The following is a 20545-nucleotide window of genomic DNA, read 5'->3' as shown; positions in this document are numbered from 1 at the left end:
TGACCCTAAAGGTCATCTGATCTAGTGTCCCAGGGGCCATCTGGGTGGCTTCCGTGAGGCTGGAGGGAGAGCAGCAGTGAGGGGCAGGGACTGTGGCAGACTCCAGGGCTCGTCCCCCATCTGAAGGCGGCAGTATCTGCCTGGCCCATTTGATTGTTGCTGTGTGGGCTGTGGGCCCAGCATAGTCAGCTCTTCCGGTTCTTCAGCTGGATTTGTAGGCAACATTTTTCCTCTCTCAGGATCTTTGTGTGCTACCTTGGTGACACAGGGGCTTGGAGGCTGGGCCATCTTGCTCATCACTGTGTCCTTGGTGGTCAGCCCAGTGCCCAGTGTCAAGGAGGCCCTGGAAGAGACTGAAAAGTTGCAGTTTTGTAAACTTTACACCTAAAGTTTGGGTGTAAGACATTCATTCATTCATTTGCTCATTTGTTTGTCTAGTCATCCTTTTGTTTATTCATTGATATACTTCTTCAACAAATATGTATTATGCATTCACTATGTACCAGACACTGTTTCAGGCAGTAGGGGTCCAGCAGGAAGAGAGATGGGCAGCCAGGGGAGGGACCTGTGGAATATTAAATAGATTAGCCAGGAAAGGCGTCCCTGAGAAGGTAACATTTGAGGAAGGTGATAAAAAAGAGGAAGGGTAAACCATTCAGCTATCTGAAAGAAAAATGCTCCAGGTAGAAGTGGCAGGATGTGCAAAGGCCCTGAGGTAGGCGTATACCTGGCAAATTTAAGGATCAGCAAGGAGGCCAATATGGCTGGGGCCGAGTGAGTGAGGGGGAAGCTAATAGGAGATAAAGTCAGGGAGGTAATGGCCTTGTCGGCCATTGGGAGGACTTGGGTTCTCACTCTGAGGGTTCTGAACAGAGAAGGACATAATAATCCTTCATAGGTTATAACAGGATCCTCTGGCCACTGTGTGGAGAAGGGCAGAAGCAGGGAGACCCAGGCAGAGGCTACCGCCATAATGTAGGTGGGAGATGGTGGCTGGAGCCGTGGAGGGGGTGAGAAGTGGTCAGATTCTAGGATTCTAGATATACCACCAAGCAAGAGCCACAGATCAGATGTGGACGTGTGAGACAAAGGGAGAAATCAAGGTTGGCGCCAAATGTTTGGCCTGAGCACGCGGGGGGATGGAGTTGCCATTTCCCGAGCTGGGAACACACTGAGAATACGGGGCATGCCCTCATGGCATTTACAACTTGTGGGCCATCCATCCAAGAATCATATGCAAAAAGTGGAATTGTAAGGCGACTGGTGTCGGAGAGGGTCAGGGTGCCGTGAGAGCTCGTAATAGGGGAAGCGTATCCCTGACAGGGGTACAGCATGTGTGAGGCCTCCTGGTGGAGTGTCGGGGCTGAGTGCAGGGGTCCCCGTGAAGGAACTTGGGCTTCATTCTTTGGAAGGTCATCAGAGGGTTTGAGCAGGAGTGTATATGCCTGGGTGAGTGTGTGATGCGATCAGAGCGTGTGTCCTGAGAGCATCCCTCTGGCGGGGGCAGTGTGGAGGCCTGGGGAGCCCAGCGAGGGGTTGCCCTCATCCTGCTGGGTCTGGATGGGGTGGGGGCTAGGGAAGGGGCCCGGGGCTTGGACAGGTGCGAGCCACCTGGCTGGATGGGTTGGAAAGGGGGTGAGCGCAGAGGCGACATCCCTCCTGCTGTTTAGCTGAGTTTGCAGATTCTCTGCCCACAATTTCCTCAGGGACATTGAGTTTCTGCGAATAAGGGTTAGAGATGCTCGGGGCCCCACTCCCTGCTCGGTGACGAGGCTCAGGGAAGGGGAGAGGCGAAAGCCTGAAGCTCTCACTTCCTCTCACATTCTGAAAACCCTTCTGTTCTTTTCGAAGGTGAAAAATGTCGCAGCTTCATTGACCTGGCCCCGGCATCGGAGAAGGGTAAGTGTGGCCCCCGCTCAGGTGTGCAAGCCCAGTGCCCTTCAGAGACACTTCCTGCCCAGGTGGCTTCCCTCAGCCCCGTGAGGGTTCCTCCAGCAGCGTCCCTGGGCGATGGCTCCCCAGAGAGCCATAATCCTGCCGAGCTCCAAGTTTCTTGAGCAGTCGGGAAGGGGAGAGAGGCAGATGGAGGATCATCCTGTCCTGCCCCCGAGTGGGGCAGTCCTGAGAGTCATTACACTTTCATACTTCCAGTGTGCACCAGGATTTGGGGAGAGGTAGGACGGGTGTGCGGAAGTTGGGGTCAGGTTAGACCAGTGTTGGGGGCACTGCATCCCAGCTGCAGGATTTGACCTTGGGGGGGGGGGGAATCAAAATGTCCTGTGTCTGTCACTCCCTGGTGCACGGGGCCCAAGAGCAGAGATTCTGACCCCCAGTGATGCTCAGATAGGATGGTCAGGGGCTGGCCCAGCTCGCGTGTGGGGTGAGCACAGCGATTAGGTTTAGTTGTAAGGAATGGTGGTCTAAAATAGCTGGCTTCAGAGGAGAATTATGCACTGCTTTTATAAAAGTTTGAAAGCAGCCAGTCCAGGGTGGCTCTGCTCCAGAACCTTGCTGCCCCTTTCCATCATCTCTGTGCTTTTGTCTTCATGGTCTAAGACGGCAGCTGGTGCTCCAGCTGTCACACCTGCCTTCCAGGCAGCAGCTTAGAGGGGGCAAAGGAGAAAGGGCAAAGCTTGCGTGTCAACTCCAAGGTTTCTAGAAGTTGCCCACAGCACCTGCTCTTGTCTCCTTGGCCAGAACTTGATCCTGGCTGCAAGGGAGGCTGGGAAATGAGGTTGTTGTCCCAGCAGCTGTGTGTGCTCAGCTAAGTCGGGGGCTTTAGTATTATGGGAGAGCAAGAGAGCAGTTGCTGGAAGACGTGCTGCCAAAGGAACACAGGGCCCTGGCCGCCTCCTGACCCGTCTACCCCCTACCACCAAGGAGGAGGGCAGCCAGGAGAGAGCAGGTGTGCTGGTGTCTTCAGCCTGGAGACTAGGAGAGGGCTCTGATTCTGGGTGCCGGGGCGGGGAAACTGAGGCAGAAGTCCAGTCCTAGAAACTGTCCCAACAAGGGGGATCTCGGCGTGCCTGGCTCAGGAGAAATGCTGAAGTCCAGGGCTTGTGGCCACTCACGCCCCCTGCTGGTGGGGCCGGGCTCGTGGCTTCCCTGCAGTGAGTGCCTGGAGGGTCAGGGACCGAGGTCCGGTCTCTGACCCATCTCGGGCGTTGGCGGAGGGGGCGTGGGCGAGGGGGCCATGTGTCACGGAGGCTGGTGATGTTCCTGCCTTGCAGACACTGTCCCCTTGGTGAGCTCCGGCCAAGTGGCAGCCCGTGAGACAGGGACCCCCAGGCACAGGAAAAGGCCCAGCCACCTCCCGCTGAGCAAGCAGGCTTTCAGCAGGGGGGGCTGCCTCTTCAGTTTCCTCCCTGGCTTCCCAGCGACCGCGCCCCGTTTGGCTGCTACAGGTGGCCACCCCTGAAGTTTTGAGCTGAGCATCGGGGCCTCAGCTTCTAAGCCGGGGTCAGGAAGCGCTAGGAATCCTAGTGCTAATATGTGCCTGCACTGTGTTCCCAGGCATTAACTGAGAAGCGCCCCCACAACTCAGCCCACTGCCAGATGAGGAGTCTGAGCCTTACAGACAGGGAGCCACCTAAGTGTCCCTTCTCATGCGGGGCAGAGCCCAGGCTTCAGACCCCTCCGCTGTCCCACGTCTTACAAGCCCGAACCTGGAGGCAGCCCCTTGCCAGTGCTCAGCGCATAACCCCCAAGACCTTGGAGGCCCGGGGCCGCCTGTGTTCCCCCTCTGGCTTCCGGGAGCGTATGCATGCACGAGCAGGTGCCCCCGCGACTGGGTGCAGGCACACACACCCGTGGCTGAGCATGTACACGCGTGTGCCCGTGTGAGCGTGCATGTGCTTGTGTGCCCGGCTGAGCCTGTGAGTGTGTGTGTGTACGTGTGAGCGTGTGCGGCGTGGGGACGTGTGTGTCTGTGGACGGCGGCACGTGGGATGCTCGTCCTCCTCCTGGAGACATTTGACCTTTAGTCCTGCTTCTTTTATGAGGACCGAGGGCCCCAGAGAGATTGTGTCTTTGTGTTTTACTGGCCTCGTGATTTTTCTTCCGGGGCTTGGCGGCCACGCCACGGATCTTCTGGCTGTGTATGTGAAAATGTTTATAAGGAGGCCGAGCGCGCTGGCTTTGCCGCCAGGTGGCAGGACGGTGTTCACGTACTCGCTGCCTGTCAAGCGCTTCAGCTGTCCCTTGGATCGGCGGGGTTTGTCGCGCAGCCCCCCCGACCTGGCCCTCCGGAGAGGCCTGCAGGAATGTGGTGCTCAAGGGTCCATCCCTGTGCTCGCCTCTCACCGTGACGGTCCGTCTCCCAGACGAGGACCCCGGGCCGCGGAGATGGAGTGTGTGGTTTGAGGCCACACTGGGGGTCTGGGGCTGGTGTTTGAGCCCAGGTGTGTTCTCTCCCAAAGCACACTCCTCTCCCGCATTCTTGTCCCTGCGCCCGCTCCCTCTGTGACTTACCCTCTGGTCTGCCTGACATGGTAATAACCATGGCACTCACGCCAACCAGCTTTATGCGGTGCTTACTGGGTGCTGGGCACTGTTCTGAGAGCTTTACACACATGGGCTCATTTTATTTGTTTTTTGTAAATTTATTTAAAAGATATTATTTATTTATTTGAGAGAGAGCGAAAGTGAGAGAGATCACAGAGGGAGAAGCAGACTAGCCGCCGAGCAGGGAGCCCATCGCGGGCTCGATCCCAGCACCCTGGGATCATGAGCTGAACTGAAGGCAGACCCCTAACTGACTGAGCCACCCAGGCGCCCCCACATTGGCTCCTTTTAATCCTCATTTTACAGGTGAGGAAACTGAGGCATAGAGAGTTAATTGGCTTGCCTGAGTCATACAGTTAAGACGCTGGGTTTTGAACCTGAGCGGTTTGGCTCTTAAATGCCTGGTTCTTCTGCTGAAAAGCTAGGCCTTCCAAGACTCTGTGAGTGTGTGTGTGTGTGTGTGTGTGGTCGAGGGTCAGTGTGTGTATGTATGAGCGGGTATTGCTGTGAGTGTGTGTGTACAAGTCAGAGTATGTGCGTGTGCATCGATGCACGGGGGTGTGTTCGTGCATGGGGGTGTGTGCGCATAGGCAGAGATGCACAGTGTGTGTCCATGTGCAAGTGTGCATGGATGTGTGTGCACGCGCACCAACACATGGATGCACGCACACACGTGTGTGTGCACGGATGCGTGGATGCGTGTGGGCATGTGTGTGCGTGTGCGAGCGTGTGTGATGTGTGATTCTTCCCCTTCCTCCTTCACCAAGACCTCTGAGCCGAGTTCAGGGCGTTCTCAAACTAGTGCTCCCCTTCTTTCCTTGACCTCCTTCCACCTGGCAAGCCACAGTCATGCTTTCAAGACGCTTCAAAAACAGTACCCCTCTTTGCCATTTCCTCCAACACCCTCTCGCCCCTTGCTTCCCAACCCTGTCCCCTGGAAAAATACTTGTCTGGCATCGGTATTTTTACCATGGCACACATTTTTCTTCCTTTGTGCCTGACCCTTTAGTTTTGTGCTTCACACGGGAAATATCTTTTTGTTTTATACTAGCCTAAACCACATCCATTTTTCATCTGGATTCCTGCCACAATCTCTTAACTGCTTACCTCCTTCCATTCTTGCCCCCTGATTCACTTGTGCCAGAATGATCTTTTTAAAGCATAAGTCATCTCATGTGAAACGCTGTTTAAAGCCCCCCCCTTGGCTTTTATCTTACTTAGGGAAAAAGCAAACATTCTCACCGTGGCCTGTGAAGTCTGTGGGATCCGGCCTCGAACTTCTGGGTTTCATCTCCTGTAATCTCCCCTCCCTCACCACACTCCAGCTCCCCCAGATCCTGACTGTTCCTTGAGTCAGCCAAACGAGTGTGTGCCTCAGGACCTTTGCACTTGTCGTTCTCTGCTTCTAGAACACTGTTATTCTCAGCTCTCTGCACAGCTGGTCCCTCCTCATCATTCAGGTTTCGGTTCGAATGTCACCGCCCCCAGGGAAGCCTTCCTTGAGCATCCTCTTATTGCAGCCCTGCCTCCTGCCAAGTCTGTCTCCACCCCTGCACGCCACTCATTCCTGCCTGCAGTGTATTCAGCGCTCACCTGATGAACAGAGAGGGTCAGCTCGCCGAGGGCAGGGATTTTGTCCCTGGGAGACTCACTGTGTCCCCAGTGCCCAGGAGCAAAGCCTGGTACTGTAGGTGCCCCACAACACCTGTTGAATGGTTGAAAAATGAACATGGATTTTAACAGTATACACTCTTGTTAGAAAAATTGTAACGATCCTTAAATGCATAAATGAGAAATGGAAGTCTCTTATGAGCCCACTAGATATTCTCTAATAATGGTTTGGTTTATTAGTCATTGATAGATAGATAGATAGATAGATAGATAGATAGATAGATAGATGATAGATAGATACACACATATACATACATATATATTTATATATAAAATCATGAATTGCTTTTCATATCAATACATAAAACCACCCTCATCTTTTGGAACAACTATAAAATATTCCATCACGTAGAGACAATTTATGTAAGCAGTCCTATAGCTGGACACTCAGATTGTCCCCCACTGCACTTCAGGCCTCCAGTATCAGAGTTGAGTAATAGTTACTTGTACACACATCTTTCTCCTTCACAGGGCTGGGCCCCTCTGAGGATAGCAGTGGTTTCTTATTTACCTCTGGGCCTCAGGCATCCAGCCAGCCCCGGAGCAACACCGGCAGAATAGTGGAATATGACTTGAACAAAGGCTGTGGGAGGCAGAGGAGGGGGCGAATTAAAGATGCCTGAGCAATTTATGAAGATGAAATGTGCAAATGCAGATAAACAGCAGTGTCTCTATGTTGTGAACTTGATGTTGAAAATGCAGAGGAAACGCTTCACACGCTTTCTTGTCTTCCTCTTCCCTTGTCTCTCAAAATCTCAGTCTCTTATTCACTGAGGTAAGATTCTCCCACCAAAGAATTGTGATCAACTGGGTAGTCTTCGAACCTGGTGTACTGGTCAGCAACATCCACCATAATGCTGGGTAATAAGCCATCCCGGAGCTCAGGGGCATTCAGCATTTATTTTTCGCTCACATGTTTGTGGGCTGACTTGGTTGTAGGTCGTCTTGGTTCCAGGATGTAGTCTGGGCTCAGTCACGTCTCTTCCACGTGTGTTCATTCTGAGGGCCAGGTAGAAGGGACAGAAACGCAAGGTGGCAGGGCACCTGGGTGGCTCAGTTGGTTAAGTATCTGACTTCGGCTGGGGTCATGATCTTGGGATCCTGGGTTCAAGCCCCGCATTGGGCTCCCCACTCAGCAGGGAGTCTGCTTCTCCCTCTCCCTCTGTCCCTTCTCCCGCTCATGCTCTCTCTCCCTCTCTCAAATAAATAAATAAAATCTTAAAGAAAAAAGAAATGCAAGGCGGCTAAGTGCACAAGCACATTTTGGACCTTTGCTCGCAATGTGTCTGCTAACATCCCATTGGCTAAAGCAAGTCACGTGGCTGCGTCCAACATCAACGAGGCCAGAAATACACTGACCACAGGCTTCAAGGATGGTTGGCAGCTGGTTGTGCTGGAATTGGCTCAGCTGGATTCCCAGGTGCATGTGTGTGTGTGAGCCTCACTGCTTTGCTGCCCAAGCTCTCCCCTGGTCATTGTCTTCCCAAAGTAACCTATTTATTTCTCCATGAGGGACCTAAATGTTTGGGTGGGTTCCCTTACCGAACACCAACCGAGCTGCCTCTGCGTGCCAGTCATTCTCACACATGCCTTTCACTTTGACAAACGTTTCCTGAGCACCTACTACGGGGCAGGCTCTGGGCTAGGCATTTGGGGTGCAAACATGAATGAGGAAGAAGTCTCTGCCCTACAGGTGTGGGAGAGAGCTAAGGAAATGCTTAGCAGGCGTGGTGGCAGGGCTCCGCAGAGGCAGAAAGAATCCACCCCTGCACTGGGAGAGGGAGGAGGGACAGGATTCTGCCACCTGAGATCCCTGCAGAGAGTCCATGAAGATGTTTGGGTTTTCCTCCCTTTACATTATTAACAGGATGCCCCGGGAAGGATTGGTCCCAAGGCACCTGTCAAGGTGTGATGTGGGGAATGTCCCCAGTTCCTAACCCCCCAGTTTGGAGCTTTCCCTCACGGGGTCCATGGGGCTCTCACTGTGAATGAATGAAAAAAGAATGAGCGAATAAATGAATGAGCTAATTGAGCCTCCCGTGATTTACAGCTGTCATCAGCCGCACCGATAACCTGTCTCCTCTTCCTCAGTGCCCATCAGCACACACAGTGGAATATGATTCAGCAAGGGGGGTGAACGGTCTACAGCTGCTCACAGCAGCACGGATTTGGGCAAAAGAGGCCAGATTCAAGAGAATACAGACTATATGATTCCATTTACATAAAATTGGAAAACAGGCAAAATGAGGCTGCACTTTGGGAAGTCAGGACAGTGGTCGCCCGCGAAGACCAAAGGGGGACGGACGTGCAGTTCCGATTCTTGGTTTGGGTGCTAGTTACTCAGATGTGTTCAGTTTATGAAAATTCATCAAGCCGTATACTTGTGATAGATGCACTTTTTCTGTCTGTATGTGATTCTTCGAGAAAAAGTAAAACAGAAATTTCCCACACCGAATTCTGAATGACCCTTCTAAAGTGAAACTCCAACTGTCTCAGGATTCTGCTTGAACCCCTTCCCTGGCTCCCAAACTTAAATATGCCAGGATATTTTAACATGGTGATCATGGCCCTTTGTGATCTGTCTGGAGCTAGTCTGCCTTTTTTACTCCACTTCCTACCATCCCTGACGTGGACCCTGGGCTCCAGCCCTGCCTTCCCACTCGAATATACTTCCCTCAAGCCTCCCATCATCTTTCATGCCTCTGTGCCTTTGCATATGTTGTTTCCTCTGTCTACCTGCTTTTGCCACCTCTTGTGTGCCTTGGAAAACTATTTATCTTTTAAAACCCAGCTTAGACATGACCTCTTTTTTATAATTTTAATTTTAAATCTTTTTTTTTTTTTTTTTTTGAGATAGAGTGCCCAAGAGAGAGCAAGGAGGGAGGAGCAGAGGGAGAGGGAGAGAGAGAATCCTAAGTAGGCTGCATGCCCAATGCGGGGCTCGATCTCACGACCTGAGCTGAAATCAAGATACTCAACCAACCGAGCCACCCGACCTCTTCTGAAAAGCCACCCCGAGCCCAGAGATACCCATGGTGACTGGTCGTATTAGGACCCATCACTCTGCACTGAGATCATCTTCTCCATCAGACTGGACACTCCCCGAGGACAGACACTGGGTCTTGTCCTTTCAGTGGCTCCCGTGCCCCAGACAGATGAGGTTGGCACACAGCAAGAATTTAGTAAAGGTTAGTTGATGGATGGAAGGAAGGAAGGAAGGGAGGAAGGCAGGAAGGAAGGAAGGAAAGAAAGGAGGGAGGAAGGAAGGAAGGAAGGCGCAGGGGCCACGTTATAGACCCTCGGTGGCCCATTTGGGTTTGGAAACCTGGAGTCTGACTCTGGGAGGGTGTGGTCTCCTCCGACGCCCCTGGGCTGAGCTGTGTTAGTCACCCCTGCTCCCCGCTCCTGTTTCCCAGCTGGGATTTCTGGCAGCCACCAGCTGGCAGCTTTTTGTGAAACAATCTCCAAAGCTTGTAGGTTTCATTTGTTTAATATTTCGGGGATGTGTAACAATGTGGTGGCTCCGCGGCCACAGTCCTGAGTCCTGCCTGAGTCATTTCTCACTTCGGTTTCTATAATAGGCTCTTGTTGGTTCCCTCAACCTCTCTGTTCTGCGCCTGAAATCGATTTACAATTCTGCTGCTCACTTAATTTATTTAGTGCATTTTATTGATTTATGTCCTAGACCTGAACATGCATAGATCAGAACAGGCCGGCAGGGGAAGGGAAAGGACAACCAGCTTTCCCAGCTGCCAGGGGGATCCTGCTGGTCGCAGCCCCAGCACACAGGGTGGCCGGCGCATCCTGTGCCCGTGTGTGAGTCCTGGGCCATCTTTTCACTCTGTCTGCCTGGGGAACTCTCGGTCAACCCTCGTGAGCCGGCCCAAAGGTCCTGCCTCTGCAGAGTCCTCCCTTGGCCCCAGCCTGCTTCAGTGACTTCTGCCCCATGTTTCCAAGTTACCGGGAACATACCTGTGGCCCCGGGGCCAGACAGAGCGAGAGGTCTGATTCTTTCATCCCGTGAGCTGGAGACTTCAGGACACAAAGAGGCAGGAGACCAGCAGCCCCAGTGGTTGACCCCTCCATTGTTCCCTCACACCTGCCACTCCCAGACAACATCGAGATAATTCTTGCGGCCCTTTGGCCGAGGGTGAGACTCATCAATCATCTGAATGGCCCTGGTCCATTTGTGGAGGCAGCAGGGCTCTGGAATCCTATAGAAAGAGAACATTTCCTGGCCACTCCCAATAAGCTCTCAACACAGGCTGCCTCACTCGGTGTCATTTAATTCCTGGAGGCAGGGCGGACTGCAGCCTTGCTTTCAGGGATGGGCCGCGGTGACTTTGTCCACCTTGCCTCAGGCCAGTGGGTGGCCTTCCTCCGTGTCAGGCCATGTGCCAGGAGCCAGGACACTGAGGGGAGTCACCCCCAGCTCCTGCTCTTGAAGAGTCTTCTAGTAGGGGACAGATGAGGAGGACAGTCACATCTGTGGACCTGGGGCCCAGATGGGTGGCCAGAGGGCTGCCGAAGGGGCTGATGAGAGTCTGGGCAGGCTGTGCGGAGGGGTGCCCTGCGGGGAGGGTCCTGAAGGATGAATGGCATTCCTTCTAGTGCATAAGGGGCCCAGGGCCTGTCATTCCGGGTAGGATGAATGGCATGTGCAAAAGAGTCCACGTGGCAGATGCACAATAGTCATTTACCGAATGACTGAACAGTAGAAGGAAGGTAGGGCCCAGAGAGGTTAAGTGCCTTGCTCAAGGTCACACAGCAAGTTTAGGTAAAAGTCAGGCTCACTCTCCAGGCTTCTGAGGTCTTTCAGCAGCACCCCGTCCTTTCTCCTCCCACCCATCCCTCCCACAACCCTGCAGCATCATTTTCTCCAGCAATGCACAGGTCCCTGTCACCTCCCTCATTCTGAACTGCTAGTTCTGTCACTTTCTGTTCTGAAATTCTGGATTTCTCTAATTACGTGCTCTTATTAAAGGTGTTTAGATCCCGAAGCCTGGTGGGGGACTGCTCCTGGAGATCACAACATCTAGTAATTGCTTTAGTTGCTCTAATTCCAATTATTCAAGATGATCTTTCCAGGTAATTAGATGTCTGGGTAGTCTCGCCTGCTCACTCTCTGAGAGAGTGTCATATTAACCCCAAACGGTGACCAGCTTTCATGTTTCATAATTGGAAACAGTTTCTCCATGGTGAGAAGACTCACTTAAGTGTAAACAGTGGTAATTTAAATTTCTAAATGACTCTGTGGTCTTATCATACTTTGGTGTGAGAAATTAGCTCGGACACTTCAATCCAGCCCTTTGCCTGTCTGAGCAGGGGTCTCAGCAGTGGGAGGGGGCGGGGGTAGAGCTTGCTGAGCTGCACAGGGCCTGCGGAATTTGAAGGATGCTGGCTCCTTTCCATAACCCAGAAAAGTCTTCCCATGGGCTGGTTCTTCCTGGACCTTTCCCCAGAATGGAATTTACAACGAGGCCCTTCTGTTTGGCCCAGGTCTTGCTTTCACAAAGAGTTTAAACGTTAGCCACACGATGATTCCTTCAAATGAAGTTGGACATAGAGCTACAAATCGGGTTCACCCACTTTCAGTTGGGCAGGTTACTCACTGTGCAACTCCAGGGGTCATGATTCATACTGCGATCTATGTGAGTGGCATAAGGTTGGGCAGTGCACATCCTGTACAACTGTATGTGTGGGCCGGGGATACATAGACAGGGTTAAAAGAAGACAACATTCAACATACCATCTATACCTGCATCTCATTGTTGCACCACACTGCCTGGTATAAGCTGGGAATTTGTGACCCTGTTTTGTTGTGTTTCCTTGTCTTAATCAATATAATTTCATTGCTATAATTTAGGAACAGTGAATTATACAAGTTTTAAGTGTACAATTCACTGAGTTTCAGGAAAAACATGCATGCATGTAACCCAGACCCCTGTCAAGATATAGAACCATGGCCAGCATCATGGGCATGTGACCTATACAATCACGTAAGGTCCCATGCACAGAAGGGACTCACATTTGCTCTAGTGTCACTATCTTGAAATTCTTAATAATTTTTTTTAAGGAGGCTCCACACCCAGCATGGAGCCCAGCATGGGGTCTGAACCCACAACTCTGAGATCAACACCCAAGCTGCGATCAAGAGTTGGACGCCTAATCAACTGAGCCACCCAGGAGCCCCAACACTTTTTTTTAACAAGGGGTCCTGCATTTTCATTTTGCCCTACTTTCCCAGTTTGGGCTGTGTACTGCCCCCCCACCCCATATAATCACTTACTGTTTCTCTTTACATCGATTCATTTAGAAAGTCTAATTTTTTAAGCCTCATCCTGAGTAATGATATCTACCAACTCATGGTTTTAGTGTGCCGCTTTATTCTTTCCAAGATGCTTTAGAATAAATAATACCTCCCATTTTTTTTCCGTTTTGCCAACATGCCGGACCCAGCAGATCCCCCAACAACTTGCTGAGGTTTGTGCTGCCGGCACACCAAGTCATGAGTGGGGAAACTGAGGCCCAGAGAGATTAAGTCATCTTACGCAAGACCACATGGGTCGTGATGGCAGAGCGGGGTGGGAACCCCGGCCGGCGGGCCACGGGGTCCTTGTGCTTCACCGTTCCACTTACTGCCTCAAAATGAGCTACTAAAATAGAAAAGAATCCTAAAGCGAGTCATGACTGGGAAGGACTGAGGTCTAGTGAGAGGGAAGGACAAGTTACATGTTGACCAGACAGGGCTGGGGAGGAAGAAGGGGGCGCCACACCACGTGGGATGTCACTTGTGATTCTCCAGGGGCTCATGCTGCATGCACCTTCCTCTGCTTCCCTCTTGTTACATCTCCAGTTCCAGAAAAGGAGTCCAGCCCTCACGCACACACCGTCCGGGTTGGAAGGGCGCAGAGAGCTGATCTCACCTGCTCCATTTTGCAGATGAGGAAACTGAGACCCCAAGAAAAAACTCTCCGTGGCTGCCGTGGACTGAATATAGTGAGCATGCCTACTGCGTACTCTAAGAAATGGGGTCCCCACTCTGGGGCAGCTTCCCCCAGGCCAGCCCTGGCAATGCAGTGAGCACGCATGGAGCACCTGCTGCATACCAGTCCCTTCCAGGCATGTCGTACCATTTAATCCTTTCAACAGCCCGCAGAGTAGGTATTATTACGATCACCCCCACTTTTGGGACAGGGAGCTGAGGCTCCGACAGCTTAAGAAACCTGCTTTTGGTCCAGCCAGTGGCAGAGCTGGGATTTAAATGCAGAGTTTCTGAGCGCAGTGTTAATGTAGTGCGCAGGCTCTGGATTCAGATCCTGACTCGGCTTTTACTGGCTGTGGACGGCGGGCATGCTGCTCATCCTATTTGTGGCTCGCTTTCTTCATCTCTAAAATGGGGATAGTAGCATCTGCTTTGTGGGATTCTTCTGAGAATGGAGAATGGAATAATCCATGTGAGGGGTTGATGCAGGGTCTGGCTCAGTCAAAGCCAGCTTGAACATTCCATTGTATTCTCCCCATCTCCTGGGATTGGCCCAGCCAGCAAGAAAGCTCACTTGGACAGTAACTCAGTTTGCATTGATTTCTACTTGACTAACTTAATGAATAATGCACAGAATTCCAGTCATTGCTAGATACTTCCACACCCCTTGTTTCTTTTATTTTTTTATTATATTTTATTAATTTTTTAATTAATTATTGTATTTTATTAATTCTTTCGACAGCCCTTTGGAGTAGGTGCTATGATTTCTGGTTTACACCCAAGGAAACAGAGAAGATGAGCCACGTGCCTGAGGTCACACAGCAAAGTGATGCATCCATCAGTCCCACACCTCACAGATCTTTCCACTCTGCCTGGTGCCTCCTGACTCCTCTTCTGCTCCCCAGGCCTAGAAAGTTCCTTGGTTGGCTTTGCCGTGGCTTCTGAGCCAGCCAGGCGGCCCCGTTGGCTCACAGCTGTCAGGGACGGCGAGGAACAGAGGGAGGTAGCAGCTGAGGGGACCCACGGCTGCTCCTGTTCCCGGCACCCTCTGCTCCTCACGCATCCCATCTGCTGGCTTCTGTGGCCTCTCATTTGCAACCATCTGCCGGCCTCCCTGGAGGCTCTGTGAAGGCCTGGGATGTAACACAGAACCCCCCAAATATGCCGCCTTTTGCCTGGCCCTTGCTTGCTCTTAGGCTTCTGATGTTCAGCACGCATTTTGCCAGAGGCAGAGAAATGTGGGGGGCAGTGATGGGGTGCTCCTGCAGGCAAGAGGGAACACAGGTGGCTTTCCAAAGCTGGTGTCTGGTTGGTCTCATCGCTCATGCCCCGCGTCTGGCCCATCTCTGGTGGCGAGGCCAGAGGCTGTTGATTTTATTCATTAGTTCAGACATTTTGGGTTGTTGTTTTTTTTGTGTGTTTGTGTTTTGTTTTTTTGTTTTTTGGTAACAGCTTTATTGAAATATAATTACTTACCATGCAATTTGCCTCCTTAATATGTACAGGTCAGTGGTCTTTAGTATATTCAGGCTTGTGCAACCATGGCCACTATCAATTTTAGAACATTTCCTTCACTCTGAAGAGAAACCCTGTTTCCTTAACCTTCACCCCTCAATCCTCCAGACCCCACAGACCTCGACAACCAGCGATCTGCTTTCTGTCCCTGTAGATTTGCCAATTCTGGACACATATGAGTGGAATCATATAATAGGCAGACTTTTGGGGTCTGGCTTCTCTCACTGAGCATCGTGTATTCAAGGTGCATCCACATCGTGGCATGTGTCGTACTCTGTTTCTCTTTACTGCCAAATAATATTTCATTGTATGGAGATACTACATTTTGTTTCTCTTTTATTTATTTATTGAAGCTTTTTAATATTGAGAAATGTAGTAACAATTAAAAAATACATAAAATACAAATATATAGCTTAACAGTCTGTTGTAAAGCAAAAACTTCATTACCACTGGGGTTGAGAAAGAGATCACCGCTCCCCGCCCCGTGTCCCTTCCTGAGCACTGACAACTCCCAATCCCAGAGGAGAGTAATCACTGCCAGGCAGGGGTTGGCAAAGCATGGCCCACCACCTGTTGTTGTAAATAAAGTTTTATTGAAAACGCAGCCACGCCTATTCTTTATGTAGGTGTAGCTTTCGTGCTGCAATGGCAGAATTAAACGGTTGTGAGAGAGACCATATGGTCTCTGGTTCATAGACAGCTGTGTTCTCACGTGATGGAAGGGGCCAGGGAGCTCGGCGGGGGATTATAAGGCCATTAATCCCATTCACGAGGGCTCCGCCCTCATGACCTATTCAGTTCCCAAATGCCCAACCTCCAAATACCAACACACCTGGAGTTAGGATGCCAACAGATGCATTTGGGGAGACACAAACATTCAGTCTATAGCAATCATAGCTATCGCCGGTGCATCTTCATTGCTATGTAATATTCCATTCTAGGACTCTCCCTTCTTCTGTGTGTTCATTCTACTCTTAATGGATATGTGGGTCACTTTCTGTTTTTATTATGAACACTATTGTTAGTTCTTCAAGTGTGGGCCCCAGACGGGCAGCGTCAGTGCCTAGGAGGTTGTTAGAAATGTAAATCCTCAGCCCCCACCACAGAACTCCCGAACAAGAAACTCTGGGTCCGGGGCCAGCAAGCTCTGTGTGACAAGGCCTCCGACCAGCCACCCCCGTGTGAGAATCACCGCTCTGGTGTTGACCTCCATTTGGGATTGTTCCAGCGATGCTGCAGTTTTACTAAGCAAAGCCATTCCAATTTCTGAAGTCAGGGTACCAGTTTACACGCCCACTAATGGGGAATGAGAATCCCCATCACTCTATCCTTGACAATACTTAGCTTTATTAGATATTAACATATTTCCCACCTGATGGATGAGAAGTGGTATCTCACTGTGCATTTCACTTTGCACTTCTCTGATTACTGATGAGGTTGAGTGTCTTCTCATGTTTGTGGCTATGTGGTTTTCTCTCGAAGTGCCTGTTTGCATCTCCTGCTTGTGTTTCTATTAGATTGTCTTTTTCTTATTGATTTATAGACATTTTAACATTTTTTAAAAAGATATTTTAATCTTTGGTTGCTTACAGGTATTTCAAATTCCTTTTCTCTGTGGCTTACCTTTTCACAGATGTCTTTTGGTGAACAGAAGTTCTTATTTTTTTTATTGTGGTAAAATATACATAACCTAAAAATTTACCATTTTAACCATTTTTGTAAGCGTATAGTTCAGTGGCGTAAGTACGTTCACATTGTTGTGCCTCCTTCACCACCTTCCACCTCCGGAGAGCTTTCTCATCTTCCCAAACTGAAACTCTGCACCCATTAAATACTAACTCCCCACTCCCTCATCCCCCTAGCCCCTGGAAACCACCATTCTGATTTCTGTCTTTAAGAATTTGGGTACTCCAGGTACCTCCCATAAGTGGGATCATGCCATATTTGTTCATTTGTGTCTATCTTATTTCACTTGGCACAGTGTCTTTGAGGTTCATTCATGTTGCAGCAGGGTGTTGGAAACAAAATGTCTTAGTGTGGTCTGGTATATATACACCACATTTTGTTTACCCACTTGTGGATGGACATTTGGGTTGCTTCTACCCTTTGGCTATGGTGAATAATGCTGCTGTGAACATGGGTGTACAAATATCGATTCAAGCCCCTGCTCTCTGCTCTGCTGGTTGGATACCCAGAAGTGGAATTGCTGGGTCACAGGATGACTGGATGTTTAATTGTTTGTAGACCCACCACTCTGTCCATAGCAACTGCACCATTTTACATTTACGATGCATAAGGGCTCCAATTTCTCTACATCTTCACCAAGATTTGTTATTTTCTGTTTTGATAATCGCCATCCTCATGCATGGGACAGGGTGTCTCACTGCGGTTTTGATTGGCATGTCCCTAAGGACTGGAGCATCTTTTCATGTGCTTTTTGGCCATTCGTGTATCTTCCTTGGAGCAATGTCTATTCAAGTCCTTTGCCCATTTTGGAATTGAGTTGTTTGTTTTTCTCTTGTTGAGTTGTTGGAGTTCCTTACATATTCTGGATATCATTCTTTATCAGATCTATAATATACAAGTGTTTTCTCCCATTTCATGGGTTGCCTTTGCATTCTGTTGATGGTGTCCAAAAGATTTTAATTTTGAGGAAATCCAATTTTTTTTCTTTTGTTGTCTGTGCTTTTGGTGTCATAGCTAAGGGATCATTGCCAAATCCAATGTCATGAAGTTTTCTCCTGTGTTTCCTTTTAAGAGCATGAGCGCAACCAGAACTTCTTCATCCATCCATCCACCTACCTATATACTTCTCCATTCATCCATCACCCACCCAACCATCTAACTGTCCACTCATCCATCCACCTATCCATCCATACATATATCCCTCCATTCATCCACCAGTTCATCTACGTACCTATCCATCCACCTATCCATTCATCATCCATCCATCCATCCATTTATCCATCATCCATCCATCCATGTATGCATCGTCTATCAGTTCATCTATGTATCCATCCATCCATCCATCCATCCATCCATCCGTTCATCCGTCCAGTAAGCACTTGTTGATCTCCTACCATGTGTCAGATACTGGGGATATATATGTTGTTCTGTGTGGGTCCTACTGGGTCCTTCTTGACCTCAAAGCTTCAGTAGCCCTGCTGAATCTCCAGCTGCACTCACACCACATTTGGCCTCATGAAAAACACTCCAAGGCTGTTCCAGGCTCACTTGTCTTGAAACCTTTTGTATTCATTTGCTCCTGCACTGTGCTGGGTGCAGGATAACTCAAGTCTTGTTATTGTCCTTGTCTCTTCTTGGGAGATTGGATGGTTCTTTCTGCTTTAAGATTTCCTAAAGTCTGTTATTCTCTCCTTTATAGGATGATGATGATGATGATGATGATGATGTGTGTGTGTGTTGGGGGGTCTACTTTAGTGATCACTCCAGCACCTTTACATTCTTTGCTTTCCCTTGTATAGTAAGCCTAGCTGCCATAACCCAGAAACCCCCAAAATTCAACGACTTTCCATGATAGAAGTTGATTTTCTGCTCACATAGAGTCCAGTGTGTGTGTTCTGGCGGAAGGCACCCTTCCACACGCTCATCCAGAGATCTGGGCTCCTTCCTTTGCATTGGAGTGGTCTCCATTCAGTGGTCTCCATTCAGCCAGTGGTTGGGGAAGAGAGTAGAGCAAGATGTGGGAGGTCCCTAAGGGCCAGGCTTCGAAGTGGCTCACTTCATCCCCACCCACATGCCTTTGGCCAGAACTCAGTCTCACAGCTGCATTCAACTACAGTGGATATAGGGAAATGTAGTCTAGCTGTGTGCTCGTGAGGAAGAAGAAATGGGCCTTGGTGACACATAAAAGTCTCTGTCATGCCCTCTGACTTCCTTTCCTCTGTTGCCCAGGCCAGGGGAGCTTTATTAAGCGTAGGATGTGGAGGAGAGGGGAGGTAGCTGACTTTCCTCTCTTCTTCTAAATATATCATTTACAGTACAAACTGTGGCTTTTGAACTTAAAAGTCCAGACTTTTGCAGCTCAATAGCCTTGTTCTTGTGGCCTGAGAGCTGGCCTTGCATTCCACAGTACCACCTTTCCCCTGCAGCAATGAATACAGGTGGCAAAGGACATGGGTTCAGGAAGGCTGTGGGAAACCTCAGCTAATGTCTCAAAATATTATCCTGCTCCAGTTAACTTGAGAATCTGGGTGGGTGTCTGCCACCTTTTAGTTTGCAGATTTCTTGCTCTTTTTGAAATTGGAATGCCATTCCTGCTTTCAGATACTTGATTCCTCACTGGTTCCTCAAGCTTCACTACCGCACATCAACAAAGGGCTTGCCGGTCCCCCATAGAGGGTCCTAGCGGGGTTCCACCTTGCTAGTGCTCACTGTGCCCTTTTCACTTGAAATGAGCCTCTTCCTTGCCTGAGAAGTCAGGAACAAAGCAGAATCTGGAGAGTTCTTCTCACTTGCTGTCATGATTTGACATGGTACCTTGGGCTCGGAGCAGCCCATTCATCCTTGCCTTGTTATTCTTGTTCTGAACAGGACCGCAGAGCCCTTTGTGGTTCTTGCCAGCAGTTTTTGCAGCGGCCTCTTGCCCAGCCCGACAGGACCTCCTTCTCCACTGGGGCGTCTGCCCCCCTCCCTGCCAAGGCTCCAGCAGTGTGTGGAGGCATGCTTGCCTCCGGAAGCCTTTGCGCAGTGTAGCATTTTGGAGTCTTGGGGAGTCAGTGGTCATCCTGTGTGCCCCTCCGCTCTCTCGGGAGACCATCTCCCTTGTCAATCATTTGGGCAATCAGTTACTTCTAGATCATTCTCCTAGTGAGACATACCGGGGCAGTGACTCAGAGAACACTTCCTAAATCCTTGACACCACGTTGGATTGGGGACTGGTGGGGTTCTTACGAGAAGAAAGATTGGCTGCAAGGGCCAAAAGCCTGCTCAGACTAACGAAACTAGCGAGGGGTTTGGAGACGACCACCCCACAGGGCCCAGATGAGAAGTATTAGAAGACCGGAACTCTAGAGCAGAAGAAGAGCGCTGGCCAGAGCATGGCCCCTATTCCTCAGCACAGCTGCTTCTTTCTTTTCTTGTGGCGACCCCTATGTGAAGACCACAGCCTCCCAGAAGTCTACCAACCTTCCCGCACTTAGAACTAAGTCTTTGGGTCCGACTTCTGGAAACTCAAGGAGAGAGAATCTGATTGGTCCAATTTGGAGCAGGGTACAACTCAGGTCCAATGGGCTCAAGTAGGGGGCGGGAACACACAGCGGAGGGGGGGCACGTTGGTCAGTTTCATCAGGAGGGGGTGTGGTCAGGGGGCGATGATTGGCAGAGCTCCTGTGGCTGGGGATGAGGAGTAAACCATGATTTGGCTTAGTAGAAAGAGGATGACTTTGAGCCAGAGGAACCCAAGTTCTGAGTTCAAACCCCAGCTCTGATTTGCGAGCCAGGTATCCTTACTCGTTCTGAGCCTCAGTTCCCTTATTTGTAAAGTGATCAGGATCAACTCCCAGTAAGGGTTCTGTGGATATCAGCACCTCCTCTTCCCTTACCTGGGTTGCTATTGGAATGGGCATATAAATTTTTTATTTATTTTTAAAGATTTTATTTTTTTATTTGAGAGAGAGGAGAGAGAGAGAGAGCATACACGTGCATGAGCAGGGAGGAAGGGCAGAGGGAGAGGGAGAAGCAGACTCCCTGCTGAGCAGGGAGCCCGACGTGGGGCTCAATCCCAGGACCCCGGGATCATGACCTGAGCCAAAGGCAGACACTTAACCGACTGAGCCACCCAGGTGCCCCTGGAATGGGCATGTAAAATTTTTAGTGTCCTGGGCAGGCTGGGTGAAGGTCAGGTGGGGT

At 50.2% G+C, this 20545-nt stretch overlaps 1 protein-coding gene across 1 annotated transcript in view; it reads left to right on the top strand.

Moving 5' to 3' along the window:
• The first annotated feature begins 1857 nt into the window (after positions 1–1857).
• GSG1L (GSG1 like) overlaps positions 1858–20545 on the top strand; it is a 133237-nt gene continuing 114549 nt past the window's right edge. The window contains exon 1 of the mRNA XM_021700564.1: positions 1858–1899. The gene's annotated coding sequence lies outside the window, so the exon portion shown is untranslated. The remainder of the gene's footprint in view (positions 1900–20545) is intronic.

The sequence above is a fragment of the Neomonachus schauinslandi genome, chromosome 5 (genome assembly GCF_002201575.2).
Source record: "Neomonachus schauinslandi chromosome 5, ASM220157v2, whole genome shotgun sequence".
Classification (NCBI taxonomy): Eukaryota; Metazoa; Chordata; class Mammalia; order Carnivora; family Phocidae; genus Neomonachus; species Neomonachus schauinslandi.
Note: the sequence above shows the minus strand (reverse complement) of the source record. Positions and strands in the feature narration are given on the sequence as shown.